At 56.5% G+C, this 4888-nt stretch overlaps 1 long non-coding RNA gene across 1 annotated transcript; it reads left to right on the top strand.

Annotated features, from left to right (window-relative positions):
- Positions 1 to 1737: 1737 nt before the first annotated feature.
- On the top strand, positions 1738 to 4503 carry LOC309885667. Its single transcript, XR_014318842.1, has 3 exons — positions 1738 to 1865; positions 2203 to 2304; positions 3780 to 4503. It is a non-coding gene; the product is annotated as an uncharacterized lncRNA (long non-coding RNA).
- The last annotated feature ends 385 nt before the right edge of the window (positions 4504 to 4888 follow it).

The following is a 4888-nucleotide window of genomic DNA, read 5'->3' as shown; positions in this document are numbered from 1 at the left end:
GAAGGGCCTGAGAAGTGTTTGCTGCAGGTAGACACAGCGAGTGCCGCAGCAGAGGACTGGTGCGAGTGTACGGGCACGGTGCTGGGAGCACGCAGGGAGCTGCCAAATTCTCCCAGCCCAGGAGACCTCAGCAGCACCAGGTGTGCAGAGGCGTGCGCTGCAGGACAACCTCTGCTCCAAGGCCACCGCCTTTTCTCTTTAGCTTAGCACCATCTAGAGGGATGCCTCTGCAAAGTCGAGGTGCCGGGACGCACCAGCTGATGGCACACGTTGGGCAAATAACGCCCATCTGACCACGCTGCTTTGGGGGCAGGAGAAACAGCTGGAAAGCAAAGCCACAGAAGGGCAGCTCCCTCCTCCAGCTGTCCTTCCCGTCGGGACAAACACGGGGCCATGCTGCAGCCATCCCCCTCATCCTGGGGAGCTCTTCTGTGAATGGGCAAATGTCCTCCAGAGAGGGGTGGAGGCTGTGGGTTTGGGGCAGGATTTGGGGGGGGTTGGCAGGAGGAGGATGCTGGGGGGTATTTTTTTTTTCCCTTTTTTTGACTTTATTTTTTAATTATAAACCACCTACAGATCTTGCATCACCTATTCCTGCAGGCTGCAACTAATCTGGTGACGCAACGGGAGCCTTCTAGGCTTGAGAGCCGGCATCTTCCCTCCTGTCCATTCAAGCCCTCTTCTTTCTTCTTTTTCACAAGCACTGCACAGGAGCACATCGGGATGCCTGCTGAGGTAAAGGTGTCTGTGCAGAATTTCAGTTTGCAGCCCCATGCATCAGAGCTTACTGAAAACTCCTGGCATGAAACACCGGAAACAGACCAAAGGCGAGGTGCAGTGACGTTATCTCCTGTCTATCTCACACCATGATCTTGCACTTTCTTCTGCAGCAGCCCAGGGTGCCGGCTTGCAGCACCTTGACACGCAATACCTGCTCGTCATCAGCCCCATCTCTGACCTTACACAATCCCAAGGCAACGTCATCAAGATCAAAGTCCAGCCAGCCTGATGCTACAAGGAGTGGTTAGTGGGAGATAGGAAGCACATTACCCTGCTCAAAGGGCAAAGCACAGCCTAACAGAACTCACCTGACTTTTGGATTAAGGAAAAAAGTACCGAGAAAGACTAACAGCAAGGTTTGGCTAAGGATGCACAAAACTTGTGTTCCTTTATTAACTGGCTGCAGTGACCCTGGGGACACAGATCACCGCCCTTCCTCCTCGGCAGTGCTTAGGAGGTGTTTGGATGTGGGAAGGATCCCAGAGACACCAAGACCAAGCTGCTGCCTGCGTCTGGTCTGCTAGGGATCGCCCTCACCTTCCCTGTGCACAGCGGGGCATGTGCAAAGGGGCTTGGGGAGGAAGGACACTCACATGCCAAGAAGTGCCTGCAGTGCTCAGACAGCAGCAGGAAAGAAACATCCCTTAACCAGATGATCTTTACAGCCCCTTCCAACCCAAACCTTCCTTTGCTGCTGCTCAGTACAACCCAAGCGCACACTGCAGCAATCCTCTGTGGCTCAGCTGGGAGGCTGAAGTACAGGACTGACTTCTCCTGCCTCCAACCCATCTCTGCCAGCCCCCAAGCACCAGCAGCTGCTCCTCCTGCCGGCACCAAGCCCGGTCCGCTCAGCCGATGCTCCCAGAGCTTCCTGCTCCCCTGCCCACGCCCCGCTGCACCCACAGGAGCGCGTCACAGAGCAACAGCCCCATTGCCAGCCTGGCAGCAGGAGGAAGGAGGAAGCCGGGCTGCAGAGACACAAAACCACAGCAGAACTGGCTGCGAGAGTGCCAGACAGGCTGACTGGGAAGCTGACTGACGGCTTTGCTGAGCCCGAGAGAAAATGGTTTGAGTAATTATTAACGGTAAGGAAACCTTTCATTTGAGGCGAGAGGGCTTAAGAGGGATTTCTGCATGGTAATACTCTGCATACTTGGTGCTTATGGGAGGAGAAAGGCTGGTGACTGAGTGGTTTGAAGCACAGCCCGGACGCAACCAACTCCCTTCCAGCCTGCTGGATCCACTCCCCCTATTTCCAATCTTACTTTTGGCTGCAACCCATCAGGGGCACACACAACCCCCAGCAGATCCTCCTCAGCAGGACTCCTGTCTCTCTGGGCTCTGGGCTGTCTGGGGGGGCTTTCAGCATAACCTGAGCTTCACATTGCTGCTGTTTGCTGACAGTTGTCCTCCCCTCCCCAGCCTGCCGCTATGTGGCTAGGAAGATGGGGACCCTGTGCTGCCAGCAGCCCCAGGAGCCACCACCCAGCCCGAAGCAGGCAGCCCCACGGACAGGCCACCAAAGTAAGTTATTTTGGGGTTAAAAGCTGGGGTGTGTGGCCACATCCTGATGGAGCACAGTTGTCCCAGAGCAATGTCTCTCTGGGGTGATCTTTGTGGCCTCGAATCACCAGACACCAAAACACACGAGCTGGCAGCCAGAGCTCCCCTTCCATGCTGCCAGCCTTCCCCAGCCCCTCCCTGGCCCATTTCAGCCCCCAAAATCCCAGCGGATCAGCAGATCACTCACACAATGCCCCACAAGCAGCCACACACACACCCCAGCTGCCCCTGATCCACCACCAGGGCTGCTCCCACATCACCCAGCCACACTGCTCCGGAGTTAAAGCTCACGTTGAAAATGAAATGCTCCCTGAACAGCAGACATAAGAACCTCAGAGCTCACCGGCACCATTTCAGTGGTCCAGCTGAATCATGCCCAGGTCTCCCTTGGGCAAACAAGCCCAGAGCTGCACCCAGGGGTGACCGCCAGGAGCTGAGGCCTGCAGGAGGCCAGGCTCTTCACCCTGCTGCTCCCACACTGCTGCCTAGGGGGCTATAAACCCTCCAGATATCACCTTGCAGTACCACAACATGCAGATCCTTAAGGGAGGAGGAGGGACATCTCTCACCACTAATGCTTTAATTAAGTGCAAATGAAGGAAAAGCACGACATCAGCCATCTGGCCTGCAGCGGGGACCAGAGCATGGCAGGTGCTTGGGTGTGTTAGTAAGAAGAATCAAACTCCTCCTTTGAGTGTGGTTAAGCTCGTTCCCTGCTGTTAATTGCTGGGTGTTTGTTGCAATCAGGGGAGCTGTGCCAATTAGCACTAACAGAGGGCCCACAGCATCCCCCCCCCCAGGTGCTGTGGATGAGGGAGGCTGTGGATGAGGGAGGCTGTGTCCCTCCCTGGGGACACTATATCCTTGAGGACACAGCTTACACAGGGGAGCTGCTCTGTCAGGGCTTGGCTCAGCTCCATCCACTGGGGCAAGGCCCTTGCTGGGGAATGTTGAAGGCAGAGCACTGCCATTCAATGGGGTGATGTTTTTGTGGTGCCTCCATGCTGACCAAAGCTGTGGGCTTCCCAAGTACTGTGAGCAGTACCTCCAGTTGGCTCTGTGCCGCCAGCACAAGCCGTGTGCTTGGTCTGTGCCTCCCAAGCAAGGAGCTCTGCGGTGTCCCAGAGCTGCCAGGATACAGCAAGGAACTCACAGATCCCACCAGCTTCTGGTGGGACACAGGGATGATGCAGGGGCACGAGCAGTGTCTAGGACACAGCATGGAAGCTGCTGAGCTTCGTCCTGGGGCCCTGCTGGAGAGCTCTGTGCTAAAACCTGGCCTGACTCCCTGCACTAACCTAGCATGGGTCAGGGCTGCCACCAGCAGGTTTTCCAAGCAGCAGTTCACATCACAGCCATGTCCCTTCGGGAATGATTTTTGTCCATGGCTAATCCTGACCCCCCTCTCCTTTTCCCTGATGCTTGTGCATTTGCAGATGTAAACGCAGTGGTATCAGCACCCCCCCAAGCCACAACCTCACTTTCCATGAACAACGATGTGGCCCAAGACCAGCCCTGCAGGTCCTGAGGGTAACGGCCCTCGTGGTCCTCTCCTGAAGGCCACGAGCTGCCTCCCCACCTGCCTCCTGGGGGAATCTGTGTGCTGGCAATCCTGCAGCTGTGGGATTGGGAAACATCAGAAAAGATCCCTCCTGTACCTGCTCTCAGCACAGAAGCACAACGACAGAGAACATCCCCATGGGTCTCCCTACCAGAAATTTCAAGATGGCAGAAAAGACCAACGTGTACCAGGTGCTCCCAGCACTTCTGGGCCCTGGGGAAGAGCATGAGCCATTGCATTCCACCAGAAAATCAGATTTTTATGCTGTGAAACCAAGCTGTGCTCCCAATGACATCACTCTACCTTCAGACCCCTTCCAAGAAAGTAAAATCAGCTTGGGAGCTGGAATGTGGAGTCCGAGAGCCTGGCCCTGCGGAAATCCCATGATGTTTTGCACACCCTGTGCCCAACAAGCCGCTGACCCAGCACGATGAGCAGCACACGCAGAGCAGAGGGGCTGCAGAGACCACCGCCACATCCCCCCCCCCCCCCAGCAAACCCTGCGCTGTCACAGAGCAATGAAGGCAGAATTGCAAAGCCCACCCCTGTGGGGGCGATTCTGCCTGACCCCCTCCTGTGACAGCCCCAGCTGAGCCAGAAATAAAGATGGATGGAAGGAGGCTGACAGGGAGTGTGGTGGCTTTTTCTGCAGGAGGGAGTTTGCTGTCATTACGGTGTTTGCACAGAGCGATGCCTGGGGCTGCAGTGGGGGTGTGATGCTGAGGCTCCCAGGGAAGGCTTGCCTTATCTCTCCATTGCTCCTGATGGAGCGATGTGGGACCAGGAGGAGGGAGCGGAGTCATCCCACACCTCAGGGCAGAGCACCTGGCTCCAGGTCCCCAGCCCCCTGCCTCTTGCTGCCACCGTAGCCCATGGCTCGGCCTTCAGTGCTATAGAATTCCCTGCTACGGTGCCACACGAGGAGATGATGGCATGGGGGGGTGGCCGTGACTGAGGGACACGCATGCCTCATTCCCCTGATTT

The sequence above is a fragment of the Aythya marila genome (genome assembly GCF_965140915.1).
Source record: "Aythya marila genome assembly, chromosome: 19".
NCBI classification, from domain to species: domain Eukaryota; kingdom Metazoa; phylum Chordata; class Aves; order Anseriformes; family Anatidae; genus Aythya; species Aythya marila.
This window is presented reverse-complemented; position numbering and strand designations above follow the sequence as displayed.